This window comes from Scyliorhinus canicula, chromosome 8, assembly GCF_902713615.1.
Source record: "Scyliorhinus canicula chromosome 8, sScyCan1.1, whole genome shotgun sequence".
Taxonomy (NCBI): Eukaryota; Metazoa; Chordata; class Chondrichthyes; order Carcharhiniformes; family Scyliorhinidae; genus Scyliorhinus; species Scyliorhinus canicula.
The window spans coordinates 185,005,225-185,021,077 of NC_052153.1; the positions used below are offsets into that span (position 1 = coordinate 185,005,225).

Here is a 15,853-nt window from a genome sequence, read left to right on the forward strand (position 1 = left end):
GCAGCCTGAACGCACTATGCGAGTACTAAATGGCGCTTGCCCGAGGTCTCGGAGGCGAAGTGGTTGAATCCCAAAGCCTTAGGTACCTCAGGAATCTGTACATTAGAGTGAGGCCTAATGCCTTGTTCTAATATGCAGATTTGCCAAAATGTGATCCCGCCCATTGCGGGCTGGATTCACATGGCACAGTCTCGCGAGGTCGTGTTGGATCTCGCAAGGCGTTGCGAGCGGAGCTCCCCAGTGTATGAAATGGGGCAATGTATGGCCTCAGCTGTGCTTTCCCCACCGAGTTCCCTTACACAATGCGAGTCACGTTGTGTAGTCTCAGCGCTGCGAACACCGGGACACATGTGGCTAAACACGCTTGCTATGGGACTTTGTTCCCAATTAGTTGAATCGAGCTCTATGATCTGATGATGATTTTATGATTTCCTACCTTATCATCCACTCACTTAAGCCGTCTATAATATTATTGCAGCCTTCCGTCCTCAGGTTCAATTCTAGTTCGAGGGAGCAGAAAATCATTTTGCAATGATTTTTTCAAAAATATTCATTCACTTGATATGGGCGTTGCATTTATTACTCTTGAGCATGTGGTAGTGAGCCGCCTCCCTGATCCGTTCAAGTTCATGTTGCGAAAAATAACTTTGCAATGACCTTATGCAAAGATTTCCCAACAGCAACATCCTTAAATAAATGTATTATTTAAACTAAGAGAACTAAAAGTTCTTTTGTTTGTGCTGCAGTAGTCAGATGGAATGCAAATGATACATCGCCCTTGCACATTCATGGGAGAATCATCACGAGGGCAACTTACCGTCACCTTTTCAGGAAACTACAGAGGGAATTTAAACGGTCCCAAACAAATTACTGCTTTTAAACTGTGAATGAGTGCACTAAAGATACCAGCATTTATTGCCTATCCCTAGTTGCCATTGAAGAGGTGGTGGACCTTATTTTTGAAGCAAGTTATGAACGAATAACCAAGGGTTGACAAAAAGTGTATAGAGTTGCCATTAATAAAGCAGTATACTGTTGCAGTTCAACTTCACAGTGGTATATAACAGTCTGGAGGGAGTTGCCCAGGGAGTCCTGAGCATCATCGACTCTGGACACCATTAAGTCTCATGGTACCAGGTCAAATATGGACAAGTGAATCTCCTCCTGATGAGTACCAGCTGATGAACCATGCTGAACACAACTTTAAGGAAGCAATGGCACAAAATGTAGTCTGGCTGGGGCACTTCAGTGTCTATCACTCAGTCAAGCACTGCCGAGCTGGCAGGCGCACTCCCAGGGTGTCAGCATAGCAGTGCAAGGGTGCCCAGGTGCCAGGGGAGGACTACCAAGGGTCAGGGCCTGAGGGGTCCATGCCCATGAAAGGAGGGTGCAGAGGGTATTAAGGCTGGGGTGCATGGCAGCTAAGAAGGGGCCTCTGGAAGGTTGGAGGGATGGGAGGTGACGGGTGGGAGTCCTGGAAGGGGGGAGCCTCTAAGGAGCTGTGGGGGCCTGAATGAGGGCCTCAGGTAGCCCATAGCGGGGTACCTTCACTTTGGCGGGGGAGGGGATACCCATGTGTGTGGGTGGTGACATTTCCCATGGGTGGGAGGGTGTGGAGGACTCACAAGCTCACTTAGAGATTGGGGCACCATTTCAAAATGGGGCCCGATCTCAGAGTTCAGCTCCGCAGTGATGAAAAAAATTCTAAGTGTGGACTAAACCGGTGAGAAACTCCCCAGGGCCCAAAAAACGACTACGTGTCATTAGATAGCCAGGAGAATTTGCAGGCAGAGCCAGCAGGAAACTCCCAGCAACACCCGGCACAAATGACACTTGGAAACGTTTCCGTTAAAACACGCCCATAGTGTGTATCGAATATTGCTACTGCCATTTACTCTGATGGCACCGGTGTGGTGAGGATAACACTGGACAAGAATACCTTTTCTGGTCAGCTGCAAACTCAAGATTGTTGTGTTATGTAATTTGGAATAACACAAGCTGCCATTTGATGCAGTTTTAAGTAAAAGATGCTCCAGACTTTGAAGTGAGTTCAATGTGTTTTATTGAACTATTAGCACAGTTTTCAATGAGTTCTACTCTCTGCTAATCTAAATGTACAGTAAGAAGTCTTACAACACCAGGTTAAAGTCCAACATGTTTGTTTCAAACGCTAGCTCCTTCCTCACTGCTCCTACCTCTTCATTCACCTGAGGAAGAAGCAGTGCTCCGAAAGCTAATGCTTGAAACAAACATGTTGGACTTTAACCTGGTGTTGTAGGACTTCTTACTGTGCTCACCCCAGTCCAACGCCGGCATCGCCACATCAATCTAAATGTAGTAACTCAGTCTAACTGAACCAGCCTTGCTCTAAGCCACATGCTGGGGTGTGATACTGAGGGGCAGCACGGTAGCATGGTGGTTAGCATAAATGCTTCACAGCTCCAGGTTCGATTCCCGACTGGGTCACAGTCTGTGTGGAGTCTGCACGTCCTCCCCGTGTGTGCGTGGGTTTCCTCCGGGTGCTCCGGTTTCCTCCCACAGTCCAAAGATGTGCGGGTTAGGTGGATTGGCAATGCTAAATTGCCCGTAGTGTCCTAAAAAGTAAGGTGGGGGGGGGGGGGGTTGTTGGGTTACGGGTATCGGGTGGATATGCGGGTTTGAGTAGGGTGATCATTGCTCGGCACAACATCGAGGGCCAAAGGGCCTGTTCTGTGTTCTATATACCCTATCTCACTCTGTAGATGTTGGTCTGTGGAAAGAGGCGGGGTGTGAGTGTTTCATCCCTTTTATAGTGAGATACTACTCCTGAGTGTCCTGACTGCTCATTGGTCGTGTCCTATTCAATGTGTTCATTAGCTACATGTTTGCATATCATGACAAAGGTTACTATTCAACTATAGCAAATTAAGTCCAATCAGGCGATTTCCAGACAGAAAAAACACACGGTAGGGCTGAGGTCTGACATGCCCTTAAAATACAACACTGCAGCTTTGTTCTTAGCATTCCACAAGGTGTGGCTACCACAAATAAAATTTGTGCTGTGCAATCTGCTGTTCAATGCAAATAGGATGTTTAAACAGTTCCCGGATCCTCAGACAAGATTGCGTTGCTGCTTCTTGAAACTGATATGGGAAAATAAATTGGCAATAACATTCAGAAACATGACTTTGCAAGCCTCCTCTTGAACATTCTTCCACGGATTCTGGATTAATTCTTTGAGATGTGTGCAGAGTCTTGCAGCATTGTAAATGAAGCACAAATTAGTTTTAAAAAACACTTTCCAGAAAACCCATTGTTTTGGTTTAAAAGGGCTGTCCTTTTGTCAGCAACTCCCAAACCCTCGACCGCTACCATTGTGAAGGACAAGGGCGGCAGACACATGGAACAAGCACTAGCTACACCAAGTCACACACGATCCTAGCTTGGGAAATATATCCACTGTTCCTTCACTGTCGCTGGGTGAAAATCCTGGAACGACATAGAACCAATATAAAAGTTTTGGTGCAGAAAGCCGGCCAAAAATTAGGAAAAGAAACTATCCGCTCATTTTAATCCCACTTTCCAGCACCTGGTCCGAAGCCTTGCAGATGAAAACGTTCAGGTGCAGTCCAGGTACCTTTCAAATGGGTTGATCATTTCAGGCTCAATTCCCAATTCGGACAGTGAATTCCCGTTGCCCACTAACCTCTGGGTGAAAAAGGTTTTCCTCATGCACCCTCTAATCTTCTTAGCAAATCTATGCTCCTGGTAATTAACCAAATTACTTCTAAGGGAAGCAAGTTTTTCCTCTCTAGCCTGGTTAGACTGGTTCATTGGTCAGGCATATGGCAGATGCAAATTACTGTGGATAAATGTGAAGGTATACACTTGGGGACAAACAACATGGCTGGTGGTGCAGTATAAACGGTGCCGTTTTGGGGGGAATGCAAGAAAAGAGGGACCTGCAGTTCCTATTCATGAATCTTTGGTAATGGCAGGGAAAGTTGAGAATACAGATAAGAAAGGAGATTGGCCATGACTATGTTGGAAAAGTCAAGCCTAGAGATGGTCACAGCAAAATTGAAGATTTAAACAGCACGTGAAGTGAGACAGGAATGGAGTGAGGCAACGCTATGGAGATGGAAACAGGCAGCCTTAGTAATGGCTCAGGTGTGTGGTCGCATGCTTACCTTGGGAGAAAATATAACAGCAAGGTGGTGAACAATCTGGTTCAACCTTAGACACTGGTCAAGCAGAGGGCAAGACAATGGGATTTGCAGCAGAGACCAAAAACTAATATTTATTTGGATGAAATGCATGTATGGGAGATACCCGGTCTTGCGATGAGAGAGGCAGTAAATACAGAAAAAATGAAGTTACATTGAACTTTGCAATTCTCTGGTCAAGCCCCAGGTGGAGTATTGTGTGCAATTCTGGATACTCGAGAAAGGATGTTAAGGCGATGGCAGGGGATAGAGGACATTCATCAGAATGAAACCATTCCAGCATATCCGCAGTACCTTCACATTTATCCGCAGTAATTTGCATCTGCCATACGCCTGAAACCAAACCAACCTTGCCAGTGATGCCTATAGCCCATGAATTAAATTAATTTTTAAAAGTTAATATTTTACAGACTTCCACCAGTACACTTGCAGAGATGGTAGTCTTCAGCAAATTCAATTCACCCCGCATGATATCCAGAAACTGTTGAAGACACTGAATAGAGTAAAGGATATAGCCAGGCCCTCACAACAGGTTGTAGCAATGAAGACTTGTGTTTCTGCACTAGCTGAACCCTGAGCCAAGTTGTTCCAATGCAGCTACAACATTGGCATCCAGCTGACAATTTGGAAGATTCCCCACCCAGGTATGTCCTGCCCACAAAATAAAGGAAAAATCCAATACAGCCAAGTACAACCTCATCAGTTTAATCTCAATGATAGAAGTGATTGACAATGCCATCAAGCGGAATGTAATCAGCAACAACAGTTCACCAATGCTCAGTTTGGGTTCCATCAGGGACACTCTGCTCAGACATCATTACAACATTTGTCTAAACATGGACAAAAGAGCTGAACTTAAGAGGCGAGAACGGCTGCCCTTGACACCAAGGCAGCATTTGACCTAGTGCGACATCAAGGACCCTGAGAAAGACTGAAGTCAATAAAAATCAGGGAGGAAACTCTCCACTGGTTGGGTTATAGCTAGCACAAAGCTAGAGGGTTACTGTTGTTGGAGGTCAATCACCTCAGCTGCAGGACATCGCCACAGAAGTTCATCAGGGTGGTGTCCTCGGCCCAACCATCTTCCTCTGCTTCATCAACGACCTTCCCTCCTTTAGGAGTCTGCACATTTGCCTCGTGTCTACATGGGTTTTCTCCAGGTGCTCCGTTTTCCTCCCACAAGTTCCGAAAGACGTGCTGTTAGGTGAATTGGACATTCTGAATTCTCCCTCTGTGTACTCAAGCAGGCGCCAGAATGTGGCGATGAAGGAATTTTCACAGAAACGTCACTGCAGTGTAACCCTACTTGTGGCACTAATAAAGTTTATTATAAGGACATAAGTTGATGTTGATGATTGCGGTGTGTTTGGTACCATTCACAACTCAAACATTGAAGCAGTCCATATCCAAATGCAATAACATTCAATTTGATTTGATTTATTGTCACATGTACCGGAGTACAGTGAAAAGTATTTTTCTGCGCCCAAGGAACGTACACAGTGCGTACATAGTAGACAAAAAGAATAATCAACAGAGTACATTGACAAACAGTGATTGGTTACAGTGCGGAACAAGGGGCCAAACAAAACAAATACATGAGCAAGAGCAGCATAGGGCTTCATGAATAGTGTTCTTACAGGGAACAGATTAGTCCAAGGGGGAGTCGTTAAGGAGTCTTGTAACTGTAGGGAAGAAGCTGTTTCTATGTCTGGCTGTGTGGATCTTCAGACTTCTGTACCTTCTGCCTGATGGAACAGTCTGGAAGACGGCAATTCCTGGGTGGGAGGGGTCTCTGATAATGCTGTCTGCCTTCCTGAGGCAGCAGGAGGTGTATACAGAATCAATGTGGTGGCAAGCTTGTGTGATGAGTTAGGCACATCTTGATAATATTCAGGCTTGGGTGAAAATGTCAAGTAATATTCATGCCATACAAGTGGCAGGCAAAGACCATCTACAACAAGAAATAATCTAACCATCTCCCTTTGACGTTGAATGGCACCATCATTGCCGTAAACCCGACCAGCAACATCCTGGGGCTAACCAGAAACTTAACTGGACCAGCCATATAAATACAAGAGCAAGTCAGGGAATTTGAGGCAAGAAACTCACCCCCTGACTCCCCAAAGCCTGCCTACCAGCTAAAAAGGCTCAAGTCAAGAATATTCTCCATTTGTCTGGATGAGTCAGCTCCAACAACACTAAAGAAACTTTACACCATCACTGACAAAGCAGCTTTCTCGATCCGCCATCCACCAGTGTTCACTCTCTCCACCACCAGAGCACTGTGCCTGCAATGAGTACTATATACAGCGTGCACTGCAGCATCTCACCAAGGCTTCTTCGACTGTACCTCCCGAACCTGTGACCTCCACACATGGGAGGACAAAGAAAGCTGGCACAGGGGAACACCATTGCCTGCAAGTATCCTTCCAAGTCACACATCATCCTGATCTGGAGCTATGATTCTGTTCCTTCACTCTCGCTGGGTCAAAAGTCTGGAATTCGCTCGCCAGCAAATTGGATGTACCTACATCACACTGATTGCAGACGTTCAAAAAAGAGGCTCATCACTACCTTCTCAAGGGCAATTAATGATGGCAATAAATGCTGGCCTTGTCAGGTGACACCCATATCCTCTGAATGAATAAACAAAAATGTTGCTGACAATCAGGTGGGCAGGAAGCATTGAGCTATATAATTTACATAGAAACATACATAGAAAAGAGGAGGAGGAAGCCATTGGGACCTTCGAGCCTGCTCCGCCATTCATTATGTTCATGGCTGATCATCAAGTTCCTCAAGGAGGGCAGCACGGTAGCATGGTGGTTAGCATAAATGCTTCACAGCTCCAGGGTCCCAGGTTCGATTCCCGGCTGGGTCACTGTCTGTGTGGAGTCTGCACGTCCTCCCCGTGTGTGCGTGGGTTTCCTCCGGGTGCTCCGGTTTCCTCCCAGAGTCCAAAGATGTGCGGGTTAGGTGGATTGGCCATGCTAAATTGCCCGTAGTGTCCTAAAAAGTAAGGTTGGGGAGGAGGGGTTGTTGTGTTACTGGTATAGGGTGGATACGTGGGTTTGAGTAGGGTGATCATTGCTCGGCACAACATCGAGGGCCGAAGGGCCTGTTCTGTGCTGTACTGTTCTATAATACCCTGATCCCGCCTTTCCCCCATATCCCTTGATCCCTTTAATCCAAGAGCTATATCTGATTCCTTCTTGAAATTACTCAATGTTTGCACCTCAACTACTTTCTGTGGCAGTGAATTCCACAGATGCACCATTCTTTGAGTAATGAAATTTCTCCTCACCTCAGTCCTAAAAGGTTAATCCCTTATCCTCAAACTATGACCCCCAGTTCTGGACTCGCCGCCCTCCCCCTCCCCGACCACCATTGGAAACATTCTTTCTGAATCTACCCTGTCTAACCCTGTTACAATTTTAAAAGTTTCTATGAGATCCCCTCTCACTCTTCTAAAGTCCAATGAATATAATCCTAACCGATTTAGTCTTTCCTCATATAACAGGCCCACCATTCCTGGAATCAGCCTGGTAAACCTTCGCTGCACTCGCTCTATGGCAAGAACATCCTTCATAAGATAAAGAGTCCAAAACTGCACACAATGCTCCAGGTGTGGCCTCACCAATGCCCTATACAATTGCAGTAAATCATCCCTATTCCTATACTCAAATCCTCTTGCTATGAACGCCAATATACCATTTGCCAATCTCACTATTCAAAAATATTACGTAGGAATAAAAAGCCTTGGGTAGTGATGCATTACCTTATAATGATGTGGGTCTTCAATAAAGTGAACTACAATGTACAGATAAATAATATTTTCAACATTAGATTTCCCTACTTCGAGTGTTTAATCTGAAGGTAGAAACCGTCACTGTGTCACAAACTGTATCATCAGATTAATACACTTCTTTGCTAATAAAAAGCATCTGAACAGTATTATACAATATATTACTTGTCAATCTATTCAAACAGCACTTGTTCTTGGCTGCCTCATCCCTCCTCTGAAATTGATAACTGATGCTGAAACTCAGATATAAGTCAATGGCTTCAGTTAGGACTAATCACCGGGAAGGAGCCTAACCAGTTTAAAAAGTAAGGAAGAATTCACGGACAGAGCAATGCCCCAAGGGCAAGGCTATCCAGCACAAAAAAACAAATACATTTCTGAGAGAATGACGTCAACATTGATGCCACAGTAAGTATGCAGGTGGAACTCAGAGGGTGAGTAAATAGCAAGAGGTAAAGAGCATGGAGAAGGAGTAGTTAAGGAAGAGCGGTAGGAGCGGGGTAAGGAAAGAAAAAAATAACAAAAAGTGGCCTCTCCACAAGGGAAGGGGCTGATTGGTGAAAGCTGATTAATTTGTTTCTGCTTTAAAAAAAACAAAAGACTTGAGTTTAGTTAGTCTAACGACAGGATGCATCAGTCTTGGTTTAGCACACTGGGCTAAATCGCTGGCTTTGAACGCAGACCAAGGCAGGCCAGCAGCACAGTTCAATTCCCGTACCAGCCTCCCTGAACAGACACCGGAATGTGGCGACTATGGGCTTTTCACAGTAACTTCATTGAAGCCTACTCGTGACAATAAGCGATTTTCATTTTTTTCATTTAATTTCCTATGGAGTGCACATCCTGTGTCATGTGAGAACTCAACAACACTTTTCATGTCCTGGAGAACCATGGTCCAAATCTTTCGGTATTCAGATCACTGAAGATTGGAACTAACTAGGCAGATGTGCGCCAGGACACTCACACGTGCTGAAATCTCCCAGGAAATTTAAACGTCTGATGGGTTGATTTCCACTGCCTTGGGCCCTCTGCAAATGTCTTCTTACTGATATCAATGTCAGAGGCTTGGGCCAGATATGCGGGACTTCTTTCCACAACATTCCGTGCCTCAACACATTTTCTCCAAATATCCTTACCTTTACCTTTGTTAAAAGGACCTCCCTCCTCCAATATTCACCTGACAACCCAGGCCTCCCATTTTCCACCCTCCATAAAAGACAGCTGATTCAAAACTCTGCGTGTTGCTCCCACCAGGTTCCATTCATTAACAGCGCATGCTCACCTACATCTATTCCCAGTTCATTCAAAGTCTCAAATTTTGAAATTTCATCCTCATGTTTAAACCCCTTCATGACCTCGTCCATGCTTTTCCAAGCCACCTCCTTCAATCGTAAAACATTCTGATACATTTCTCTGATTCTGGTCACTTGGTCATCTACCAATCACTTTACTCCAACAGTAGCAACTGTGACTTCAGTCAATTAATTATACGCTCTGAGGTTTCCTCTCTAAACGCCTCCACCTCTCTCAATCCTTTTAGGCAAGGAGTAAAAATCAGCATTCATCTGTCTCAATATATTATCCTTTTACTCAGCATCCTTTTTTGTCCAATCGCACTTTCGTGAAGCACCTTGCGGCATTTTTCTGCATTGACAGTGCTATATAAAGGCAAATTGTTATTGGCTTTGCTGCAATGCTTTATTAATTGCTTTGTATGTATTATAATGTAATCTGCAACAGAGTATGGAGAAACATCCAAGCAAATGGGCCTGAAGCTGTTAGAACACAGGTGTAAAACACATCATGAGCATGACTGAACGTGGAATTTACCGAAGAAAACAAAGAATAAATTCAGCCAAAGCTAAGGCTTTTAAAACATTTCATGCAAAATATGATTTTTGATCATTTTAAAAATATAATCCATTAATGTGACTACTTTAGACAATAACAAAAGCTGCGCAGCATAAAATAATCTATTACCTACAACTGCATTCTCATGGTCTGAAATCCTGCTCGATGACAAATATGCTTGCAAGTTTACAAAATATACATTGTATTTTACTTTTGTAATAATTTAAACATACTTGATTTAAAATGCACTCTTTTCAAAGCCAGCTTTACATTTTGTTAGAAACTTGACACCTTCCTTACTGACAAAAGCGGAGCTAATCGAGTTTACAGCAATACTGATTAGCAAATGTGAAAGAATACTGTTAAACAGCTTTGCTGGAACTGTTCCACCTTTTCACCATGGAAACAGAATTCCGATTAAGCATTGCTGATGAGGTGTGTGCTTGCCGTCGGGAATCTTGCTGCAGACTTCAAACCAAATTATAAAAGCATACACTCATCAAAAGTATATCCTGAAATCACCACAACAAAATATAACCTTCTCCAGAGCAATATTTGTACCAGCACAGAGGCTTTAAGGCAGCAATAAAGATAGAAAGGAGGCAAAATCAAAAATCCATATAATTGTTAATTGATTAAGACCTCCAGCCAGTGGGAAGCCAAGTCTGCGTTATCTGCTGTTTGCATCCAGATAAACCCAGCATTGTTAGAACTGGAAACTATGTATTAAATTTAAGCATTCAGAGCCACAGATTAAACTAGATGAGAAGATTATCCTTGGTGCCAGATTTACATGGAGCAATGCCATGGTTCCAATTAATTATTGCATGAGAATGTACGTCAAGAAAAGGTGTGCTGTGAGGAAAAGATGGAAGGGACAAACTGAATTTTGTGATCTTAAGGAATTGCCTTCCTCCATTATTATCTTTCTCCATACTCTCTTCAACTGAACCACTGTGATGACATACAAGATCAGTCCTCTGAAGGATCATAATCAACCGCAGCAAAGAATATCTAAAGAAAAAGAGAATCACAGAATAATACAGTTCAGAAGAGGCACTTCGGCCCATCGAGTCTGCACCAACGCATGAAAGACATCTGACCTGCCTACCTAATCCCATTTGCCATCAATGGCCCATAGCCTTGAATATTATGAAGTGCCAAGTACTGATCCAGGTTCTTGCAAACTGCCTCTACCACTCTCGCAAGCAGTGTGTTCTAGACCGTCACCACCCTCAGGGTAAAAATGTTTTTCCTCAAATCCCCTTTAATCTCTTCACTCTTACCTTGAACTTGTGTCCCCTTGTAACTTCAACTAAGGGGAACAGCTGCTCCCTATCCACTCTGTCTATGCCCTTCATAATCGTGTGCACCATGATCCGGACACCCCTCAGTCTTCTCTGCTCCAGCGAAACAACCCAAGCCTATCCAGCCTCTCTTCATAATTTAAATGTGCCATCCGAGGCAACATCCTGGTAAATCGCCTCTGCACCCACTCTAGTGCAATCACATCCTTCTCATAATGTGCCGACCAGAGTTGTACACAGCACTGCAGCTGTGGCTGTGGCTTCACCAAAGTTCTATACAACTCCAACATGACCTCCCTGCTTTTGTAATCTATGCCTCGATTGATAAAGGCAAGTGTCCCATATGCCTTTTTCACCACCCTATTAACCTGCCATTCTGCCTTCAGAGATCTATGGACAATCACGCTGCGGGCTCTTTGTTCCTCAGAACTTCCCAGCGCCAGGCCATTTATTGATTCCTTGTCAAATTACTCCTTCTAAAGTGCATCACCTCACACTTTTCAGTGTTAAATTCCATCTGCCACTTTTCTCCCATTTGATCAGCCCATCTATATCTTCCTGTAACCCGAGACACTCAATCTCACTGTTAACCACCCGGCCAATCTTTGTGTCACCCGCAAATTTATTGATCCAACCCCCGACATAGTTATCTATGTCATTTATATAAATGATAAATAATAGGGGACCCAGCACAGATCCCTGTGGTACACCACTAGACACTGGCTTCCAGTTACTAAAGCAGCCACCTGTCATCTACAGATAAGCCAATTTTGAATCCACCTTATCAAGTTACCCTGTATCCCATGTGTGTTTGCCTTCTTTAAAAGTCTCCCATGTGGGTGGGATCTTGTCAAAGGCTTTGCTGAAATCCCTGTAATCCATATAAGAGCGATGGTAAAAATTGAAGAAAATTGATATCATTACAGCATGTTATATTGGTGTCTGTGACAGGGTAACACAACCCTTCACATTACAAATTACAGCTACCTTGTTTTTCATTTTCTGCCTTGTCCAGATCACAAAGGAAAAATAGTGGGTTTTACCCACTAACCTGTTCAGCTCCCCTTCTCTTCCATTACAAAACTAATCTCCAATGCCAGCAGAACCCCTCCCATCCCACCATCATACTGGGAGACCAGAGCCTGCTGGTAATGTCATTGGACTAGTGATTGAGAGACCAGAGCTAATGCCTTGGCGTAAATAAAAGCAAATACTACAGATGCTGGAAATCCTCAGTGAAAACAGAAGAGGCTGGAAAAACACAGCAGGTCTGGCAGCTCTGAAGAAATCCTACAGACTCAAAATGTTGACTCTATTTCTCTCCCCACAGGTGCTGCAAGAGCTGCTCATGTCTTTGGGGAACAGGTTCAAATCTCATCATAGTTGCTGGAGAATTTAAATTTAGTTAATTCAAGAAGTCTGCAATTAAAAATCAGCCATGTGACTGTGAAACTACCAGATTGTCATAAAAATACTCATCTGGTTCACTAATGTCCTCTAGGAAATCTGCCATCCTTGCCTAGAACGGCTTATATATGACTCCAGACCCACAGCAATGTTAACTCTGGACTGCCCTCTGGAATGGCCCAGCAAGTGCTCAGTTCAAAGGCCTAGTATGCAACACCCCCATCCCATGAAAGAATAAATTAATGATTCAATGTCAGTGATGCACATTCCATTTTCCTGCTGGAAAATAAACCTGGCCAGGTCAATTTTCACTGTGACCCACTAACAATACAATAATCATGTTGTTTTGCTCAGTTGGCTGGACAGCTGGTTTATGATGCAGAGCGAGGCCAACAGCGCGGGTTCAATTCCCATACCGGCTGAGGTTATTCCAAAGATGTGCAGGTTAGGTGCATTGGCCATGCTAAATTGCCCATAGTGTCCAAAAAGATTAGGTGGGGTTACGGGGATAGGGTGGAGTTGTGGGCTTAAGTAGGGTGCTCTTTCCAAGGACCAGTGAAGACTCGATGGGCCGAAGGGCCTCCTTCTGCACTATAAATTCTATGGCTTCTATGATTTCTATGATTCATGAAGGCCCTGCCTTCTCAACCTTGCCCCTTGCCGGAGGCGTGGTGACTCTCAGATTAAATCGCCACCAGTCAGCTCTCCTTGGGGAAAGCAGCCTAGGGTCATCTGCGATTATGGTGACTTTAATCATCTTGTTTGTGTTGCACAATCTCCTCTCCACCTATGGATACAAAATACTGCCACACCAAATTTTAATTTGATACAGGTGATATATTTTGGCAGAAAGGAGGCAATCCAGACTTAATGGCCCAATTCTAAAGTGTGTTCAGGAATAGATGGACGAGGGGGTGCCTGTGAATCGCTCTTTGAAGGTGACAGCATATAGTGAGTGTGTGTTTAGCAAGGGATATGGGATCTTGGAGTTCACATAGCAGCATTGAGTACAAAAGCATGGAAGCTATGCCAAGCCTACATAAAGCTCTGGTTAGACTACAGTTGGGAGTATTGTCATGTGAGAGTACCTTTAAGAAATAGGTGTTTATAAATCGGTGTGTATATAAATATATGTAGTGAGAGTACCTTTTAAAAAATGGGTGTTTATTACTGCAGTGACGTCAGAGAGTGGATGGAGCTGGGCTGTCTGTCAGCTTTTTACTTTCCTTTTAGGCTATTTGCTGCAGGGTGTGTTTTAGTTTCGTTTTCAATGTTGGAGCTGAAGCCAGACAGAGCAGGTGTACTGTTGGTCTCTCTGCCATGAGAAGACTATCTTTTAATCATTTGGTGAATTCAGAATTATAAATGTTCTCAGTAGTGAATGCAAACCTAATGTGCTTCTGTTAAAAGGTGTTTCTTTTGTCTTCTGGATGTTGTTTGGGAAGTTATTAAGGATTACTTAGTGTTGTATTCTTTGGGGGTTGTATTTGAATTGATGGTTGCTAAGATGTTCACTGTATGTTTTAAAAAGGTTAACTTGAGTTCATAGAATAAACATTGTTTGAATTTAAAAGTACTGTGAAGCTCTGTTTGCACCATTACTGTAGAGTGGACCGCGTGCTCCCCAGAACCACAATCTATTAAAAGTTGTGGGTCAGGTGAACTCCATGATACACTTTGGGGTTCTCTAAACCCCGGCCCAAAGTATTGTGTCCGGTTCTGCTCACCACATTCAGGAAAGGTGTGAGAGGGTCTTTGAGAGGGTGCACAAGGGTGCAGGGATGGGGGATTTTGGTTACAAGATTAGGTTGGAATTGCTGGAGTTCTTTTCCTTGGAGCAAAAGAGATTACGGGGATATTTGTCAGAGGTGTAGAATAACATGGCAGCTTTAGATAAGGAAGAAAATGAAACATTCTTCTGATTAGCTGACTGCACACGGGGACAGAGAGTGAAGATTTTGGGCAAGAGATGCAGGGGTGAAAATGAGGGGTAACGCTTTATCCCTACCAGTGATTGGGAATGACATGGACCTCACTGCCCATGGAAATAGTAATGATGTGGAGATGCCAGCATTGGACTGGGGTGGGCACAGTAAGAAGTCTTACAAAACCAGGTTAAAGTCCAACAGGTTTATTTGGAATTACGAGCTTTCGGAGCGTAGCTCCTTCATCAGGAAAGCCTGACTCTACCTGTTGGACTTTAACCTCATGTTGCAAGACTTCTTTCATAGGAAGAGTGGAAGTGAAGACAATCAATGATTTCAAAAGGAAGCTGAAGGAAATAAATTTACAGGGTACATGGGCCAAACAGGAAAATGGGACTGACTGGATTGCTCCACAGTGAGCGGGCAAGAATTTGAAAGGTTTCCTATTGTGTCATAAATGACTAGTAAAGAATCAAAGTTTCTTTGTGTCATTTTCACAGGCCTTCCTGTAATGCGCCACAACTTCCACAAATTTCTTCTGTAACTGTGGGCTGTATTGCGTAAATGTTAAGATTATCCAATAGAGCTTGATCGTTCTCATTGAAAGTCTTGTTAATCGCACATCACATCGATGAGATCACACTTAGAATACGGTGTACAGTTTTGGTCTCACTTTAAAAAAAATAAATTTAGAGTACCCAATTCATTTTTCCCAACGTAGGGCAATTTAGCGCACACGGTCAGTGACCCAGAGTCAGGATCGAACCTGGGACCTCAGTGCTTTGAGGCAGCAATGCTAACCACTGTGCCACCGTGCTGCCCTGTTGGTCTCCTTACTTAAGGAGGTATATATTTGTATTGGAAGCAGTTCAGAGAAGGCTAATTTGGTTGAGCAGATTGGGCCTGTACTCATTGAATGTTGGAAGAATGAGAGATGATCTTATTGAAACATAAAGACCTGAGGGGGCTGGCAAGATAGTCGCTGAGAGGATGTTTACCCTCGTTGGGTCATCTGGAACTCATAGGCAAAGTGTAAAAAATTAAGGTAGCAATGAGGAGGAAAGCTTTTTCTGTCAGAGGGTTGTTAGAATATGCAATTCTCTTCTACAGAGAACAGTGGAGGCTTGGTCGTTGAATATACCCTAGATGGAGCTTGACCGATTCTTGATCTACAAGGGACTTGAGGCTTAATTGGGGGCGGCAGGAAAGTAGAGTTAAGCTCTATGGCGTGATGGACTGAATCACCTATTCCTGCTCCTATTTCTTCTGATCAAATGCAGACAGGAGAGTGGAATTGAGGCCACAATCAGATAACCCATGCATGATCTTTCAAATCAGGCTCGAGGGGCCAAA

The 15,853-nt window shown here is 43.9% G+C and overlaps 1 protein-coding gene across 10 annotated transcripts in view; it reads right to left on the reverse strand.

Moving 5' to 3' along the window:
• Positions 1–15,853, reverse strand: part of clcn3 (chloride channel 3) — a 206,171-nt gene that overhangs the window by 81,790 nt on the left and 108,528 nt on the right. The gene's annotated exons all lie outside the window — the stretch shown is intronic.